We start from the raw sequence: 7001 nt of genomic DNA, 5'->3' as shown, positions 1-7001 counted from the left end.
TATTACTTCCTCTTTTTTTCTTTTTTTCTTTTTTTTTATTTTTTCAAAATTTATTTTTTATTTTTTATTTTTTTATTTTGTTTTTTTTTTATTTTTTTTTCTTTTGTAACAAAAAAGAAAAGAGGTAGCTACGGTTAAAAGAATTTTTTTTTTTTTTTGAATCCTTACCTTTCCCGTGAACGTGACGCGGGCACGTCAAGAGAGCAAGAGAGCTCCCAGAAGTTGCTGATCGTAAGCTTCCTGCATGTCATCACGCGGGCGCGTCATGAGGGTAAGAGAGCTCCCAGAAGTTTGAAGTTTCTGATCGTGAGCTTCCTGCTCGTCATCACGTGGGCGCGTCATGCCTGGTGGTCACCTACAAATCAGCAAAAACGAAAATTAACACCCAAAATCAGTCAAATTCAAGGAAAACATATTTAAACTATCACACGAAATCAAAACAATCAATTTAAAGAAACAATTGGGTTGCCTCCCAATGAGCGCCTTTCTTTAATGTTTTTGGCTAGACATTATCATGTTTTGTTCATGGAGGATAAAATCGTGTAGCTCGTCTTAATGTTTCATCCTCTATATGATCCTGGTAACCCTCATAGATGGAGTAATCTTTGAGCACACGAGCTACAGTCTTCCATGGATTAGTTGATGGTGCCAAATAATCAAGCAGTGATCTCAATTTTTCCTCCACCCCTCCATCAAGAGCACTCAACGGTTCAAGATATTTGACCATAGCTACTCTTAACTTATTTCTGCCATGAGACTCAAAAACTTCCGGTATAACAAAATCAATCTCATTAACAGAAATCATGGAATAAGAGTTAAGAAAATGCGGGTTAGGGAATGGAGGTGGTGTCACCACATTTGATGATTCTTCACTGGATTCTTTCACTTCAATGGGTTGCGGTTGGGGTTCCATTTCTTCCTTTTCGGCTTCTTTTTCAACTGCATCTGTAGATTTCTCATTTTGACATTCTCGCATCTCCTCATCCTTGTCCTTAGGGATCACAGGCTCAGGCCCTTGAACCTCTTTCCCACTCCTTAGGATCATTGCGCTCCCGTTCTTCGGATTCAACTCCGGTTGAGATGGCAGCTTCCCTTGGTTCTGGGACTCCAAACGGTTCATTCTGGTGGCCAATTGACCTATCTGATTCCTTATGTCCTGCATTTCAGAGTCCGTCTTTTGCTGATTTTGCATAATAGCTGCCTCCGTCCTTTGTTGATTTTGCGCCATAGTTGTCATCATTTGTTTCAGCATCTCCTCCGTAGATGAACCAGATTGAGGGGGCGGAGGTGGTCGGGGTTGGTATTGCTGCTTGTACCCTGACAGGGACGATGGTTGTTGAGACTCTTGCTGTTGAAAATCCAATGGCCCGGTCGCATAATCAAAACTGAAATTATCCCACCATCCTTGATCATACCCGTTTGAATAAGGGTCATACTGCATTTGATATTGGGGTGGAAAATCTCCGAAAGTATCAATTGGAGCACTTAGATTGTCTTGAAATGCGGGGCATGGGTCAGTTGAATAACCTGAGTCAAAATAAGTTCCACAATTTGCAACAGCCCATTGATCATTAGGAAAAACATGAGTCTCATACTGCTGAAAATTCATTGGCCCCGTTGTATAATTATAATTGGAGTTATCCCACCATCCTTGATCATACCCGTTTGGATTAGGGTCATACCACGTTTGAGACCAGGGTGAAAATTCTCCATAATTATCGAATGGGACACTCAGATTATTTTGATATTCGGGGCACATACCTGTTGAATGATCCCTGGCATAACAAATTTTACAGGTTGCAGCAGCCATTCTTTTTCTAATAGAGTTTACTGCCTTTGCATATGCAGACTTAGCTAAAAAACTAGTCACATCGCATTTCCCGGAAACAAAATCCAGTATCTCACCAAAATACGAAGTGTTAGAAGCCACAAAAAAAATAAGAGAAAAATAAATAAAAAAAAATAAATAAAAAATAAAAACAAGATGAACTCAAAAAGAAACAAATTAATCTGGCACCAGTCCCCGGCAGCGGCGCCAAAAATTGACAGGTTGTCGAAGCCTGTGCAATAATAAAACCTGCTCAAACTAAAAGTGATTTCTGTAGATAGCAGTAAGCAGGGTCGAATCCACAGGGACTGGGAGTACTTATTTCTTTTCAAGTTCACAGTGACAAGGGGGTGTTTTTATGCAGAAGATGGCAAACAAAGAAAATCTAAGAAGCTACTAAAAATTAAATAACAATCTACTAAAATCAAATGAGTGATAATTAAGGATCTAGCCAAGAAATAACTTCAGCAATGGTTCACCTAATTGATCATCGATAAGCAAAGGCAATTCCAATTATTTACTAATAAATAGGTTATAACTGCCAAACAAGCGATGACAGTCAATCCCTCCTTACTGTGTCGATGATTAAGGTACGCCCGTTAATCACTGCTCTAATTGAGAAATAATCCTAGGTACGCCCATAGAATTTAATTCCCCAATTGCCTTACGTATTAGAGGAGCCCTATTCTAATCAAATAACGCACTACCAGGGTTATTTTAGATTAGCCCGCGTATTCCCCTGACACAAACCTAATCATGCCAGTTGCCACTATTTTAGAGCAATTAAACAATTACGGATTTAATGCCCTAATTGACAATAGATTATCCAATCAACTAATTATCTGGATCCAAGACAATCAATTAATTAAATAACCATAAGCATAGCAACCAAGAAATATGCGGATACCAATAAATAAAAGGAAAAAATTAAATTAAAACGATCTCACAATTTTTAGGCGAACCAAAACCTTCGTTGCTCCTTGACTAGAGTGGTGAAATTAGTTCATATTTGATGAACAATATCCACGCAAAAGTGAAACAAGAGTCGCGGCCATCAACTCCCAAATTGGGAAATGCAATTCGCTCCAATCAAGAAGAGATAGCAAAGTTACAAGAGGTAGCTCTCTGTTTCCTTCGGATGACATACGAAAAAGCAAAAGCAATTGCTAAAGGTTCAGATGAAGAAAAGTCAAAGTTTCTTTCAATTTTGCTCTTGACGTCCGTAGAAGAATTCCACTACCACAAGCTAAGAAAGAAAAGTCCCTACTAGATGACGAAAAAATGGAAAAGTCAAAGGAAACTAGACTAAACTAAACAATGGAGAAACTAAGAGGGAAGCTAGCTCCCTGCTGTGCGGCGGCTCCCCCAGGGGGAAGAAGACCCCTTTTCTCCTGCGCAATTGTCCTATATAAAGTAGTGCCCCTTGCGGCGGCTCCTGTGCGGAAAAATGAAGACTTCGGCCCAATTTGCCCAACAAGGGCTCATGTTTTGTTGTTCCAAAAATGCCCCTAGGACAAGCTCTATCATCTGGACTCTTTTTCTGCCAAATTAGCACCTGTTATTATATTTTCGTTCTACTCCCTGAAATATATGTAAAATACTAAAGGTGAGTAGAATCCCACAATTAATCCAGATTGGGTCAGGTAATAGGAGAAATTAATAATAAAATAAATGATAAAATCGCAACCTATCATTCCCTCACTTAGATGGCTATATCAATATCAGTAATCTACTACTCTGTGGTAATACTCGAGCATATCAATACACTTTCCCAAAGTTACATTCCTATCCGACCAAGCCCTTTTGCTGGCTTGAATAGCCCGTTGAACAAAGGGTTTTGGGGTCCAGTTCAGCTGGTGTGGTAAAGTATACACACGGCTTACAGTCATGCACACTTACAATAACACTTGATCAATTATCAACCTTCAAGCTCAAACTAAGTCTAGTGCGATAAAGTACACTCCCGACTTAGAAGGCGAGGGACAATTAAGATACACTTCACAATGAATCACTCGCAATATTCCATAATAAGTACATTTATCACATAATTTCACTTAAGTAAACATAAACAGTTAAACACATAAATTCGGAAACACTCACCCTAGTCAAAAGTTACACTTCGATCTCAGAATTGCTTTCTTGCACACTGTTATCTCCTAAGACAAGTTTGGGATCCTAAAGAGAATATACAATTCGTATATGATTACTTATCATTTATTACCTTATGATTTAGACTATTATAGTCACGTTTTGGCTTTAAAAGAACAACATATAACAATGTCAACAACCTGTCTTATATTTTACTTTAAAATTTGTCTATTTTTATCAATTCAAATTAGGGAAATATACATGTATTCCAAGTTTAAAGTATTGTATGTTTAAACCAAGATTATATCTTTCTCAATTCAATATTTAATGATTATGGCCTATGAACAGTTCATTAGTTCCTTTTAAACTAAACCGGATTCTAAGTTGTTTTGTAGTTTAGATTTGGTTTCACTACACCAGCCCCTCAAGTTCTAAAGTCTTTAAAATGCTTATGAAGACAAGATTAAGTGGTTAGAAGCCGTTTAATGTATATGGCTACAAGAGGTTATCTTAAAATTTCCAAAAACATCATAGAAGGCTTAACTAATTACCATTTCAGCCAGCAAACCAAAATTCCAGCATTGTTACTTCAGGTTTTCAACAAAACCTCGCTCTTTTACTTGCTTACAGTTTTAAGTATTTCAATGTACTTTCCGTCTAGCATAGATCAAGGCAAGCAGCATCTACTTCCAGCAATCCATTCCATCAAACATTAGTTTCTCCAACAATGTAATAGTTTGGATCTCAGCTTCTCTTTACTAGTTTTAGCTAGAATTCACTAAGGTTTTACCAGCCTTTCAAATGTTAAAAGTCAATAGAGTGCACCTAAGAACAGGGACAGGATATTGTACTACGTCTCACTCAAGATGGGAGCCAATTATCATGAAATTTTCCAAATATCACGAGAGTTTCAGCCCCTCTCTCGGCCATAAAACAAATTTCCAGCAACCTTACTTCAAAGTTTTTGGTAGAGTTTCTATCTTTTACTTGCCTAGATCACCAAACACACAATACACATTCTGTCCAACATGAATTAAGGTACATGACTCATAGTTTCAGTAGGTTATTCAACCAAATTCGCATACAAAAGCTGTTACCAGTTATCGTGGCCTTCTAGTAAGTTCCTAGCAGTACATCAGTCCAACGTTTGTCATTTTTCCTCAGGTCCTTCCTTTGAATTTCATGTCCCAACTGGACAGGTAGAACCTATTTATCGAGCCATAGGTAGCCTTAAACAGAACGTGTGAAGTTTGCAACTGAACTCAAAAGAGAGACTGATCACAGCCCTTCCCTCACTCGGCCATGATGTAAGTTAGGCAAGAATCAGCTTTTCATCAGAATTTTCCCTCTTAATCATTGCATTATGTATTCAAATCTAACAAACTTGCTAGAACTAACATGTTATACCCTGAATTAAACTTCAATGTAAAGGTTTGGAACCAGATTCCTTGAAGAAACCTGTAATGATTTCTAATTCTCTCTCGGCTGCAACCATTAATTTCCAGCAGTAGTAGCAGCCTATCATTTGATGTTTCTGCATAATCCCTCTTCAATCTTATGTTCTAGTTAAGTGTGCAGGGGATATCTATTCAGCTACTGATTATTCTTAACAGAACACGAACGTTTATGACCAAGATTCAGGAGGCTAAACAGTTTTAAAGCTCATTTCTGCTCCTAGTTACGAATCTGAGGCATAACTGCATGCAACAGATTTCTCATACCCCAGCTTCCTTTGTTATCTTCTCCATTTCTACACTACAAATCAAACTAAAATCTCTATTGATACCCCTCGGTTCCTACCAGTTCAGTCAAATATTCATTTCATCCTCAAAACAGAATTTTCTCCTACCAAAGCTCATTCTCCTCTACTAGAACTTAACTTACAGTTTGAATAATATTCATTTTTAGTCAACAAGTAATTATATGTCACAGAGAGTTTACCTCTTGCCTTTAACGTTATGAATTGCAGACAGAATCAACTTCCTTTCCATCTTTGTTCCCTCCAGTCCTGCTCTAGCTACTCCTACTTTTTCAGTCTTGCTCTCGGTGTTAGTTTGAAAGAAAAGGTTTGAAGTTTTTCTTCTCTACTCAGCTACCGCCTAAGTATTGTAACCATTGATTTCTCTTAGCTTCTCTTTCGGTCACCGCCCAGCTAATGAGTCAGTCTCTATTTGCTCCACTAATCACCGCTTGGACTTAGCGCCTTATTGGCAGCTGCCTTCCTTTGATTCCTCTTTGATCACCACCCAAATATTTTGGCAATTGTTTTGCTAAGTCTCACTCGGTTGTCCAGAAGATCACTTCCTTAGGCTACATGGTGAATTGTTTAACATTTAGGGTTAAATTGGTCCTTTAAGTTTTAGCTTATTTGCTTACTAAGGCTATAATTTTATTATTTCATACATTAACTCCTAACTTTATTTGTATTTCGTTAGAAAATTTTCTTACATTGATCTAGTAGATTTTCACATATTTAACTTTAAGAAAAATTTATTAGACATGTACTTGTTCAACTATATAATAAATTCAAATGACACAATTTGCAATATGCCTATCATATATTTATTTGATTCCTAAAATTTTCAACACCATTCTATTATTCTGTTTATTATTATTATTATTATTATTATTATTATTATTATATATTTTATCTTTATCATTATTTTATTTTATATTTTATATTTATTATTTTTTTCCTAAATTTTCAATTTTATAGGAATTCAATTATGCATTTAATTTAACCATTCATTTGTTACATATAATATTTCTAATAACAGATTAAATGTAATGAAATAAATTCAAAGTGTACACATAAATTTCCTGAGTTCTCACACATTTAATTTAATGATTTTATTTTGGTCAACCATTTAAAACCAATACTATAAATGGATAATCCAAATCCATTTAATTATGGATTATATGGATGGATAAATGGATCTCAATCCAAATTGCCACCTCTATTTGATAATTAGGTGCATTGAACGGTCATGTTGATTATAAGGAAGATATGGATACGTATCGAGAAAGATTAGGAAACTAAATTAATGAGCAAACAGATTTCTATTGTTGTTAACAAATACTTGTT

The 7001-nt window shown here is 36.4% G+C and overlaps 1 long non-coding RNA gene across 1 annotated transcript; it reads right to left on the bottom strand.

Annotated features, from left to right (window-relative positions):
- Positions 1-2880: 2880 nt before the first annotated feature.
- Positions 2881-6065, bottom strand: LOC140038069 (uncharacterized). The gene is made up of 2 exons (XR_011841878.1): positions 5858-6065; positions 2881-3409 (listed from the first exon to the last, which is right to left on the bottom strand). It is a non-coding gene; the product is annotated as an uncharacterized lncRNA (long non-coding RNA).
- Between the last annotated feature and the right edge of the window lie 936 nt (positions 6066-7001).

Source organism: Coffea arabica, chromosome 3c (assembly GCF_036785885.1).
Source record: "Coffea arabica cultivar ET-39 chromosome 3c, Coffea Arabica ET-39 HiFi, whole genome shotgun sequence".
NCBI lineage: Eukaryota > Viridiplantae > Streptophyta > Magnoliopsida > Gentianales > Rubiaceae > Coffea > Coffea arabica.
Note: the sequence above shows the minus strand (reverse complement) of the source record. Positions and strands in the feature narration are given on the sequence as shown.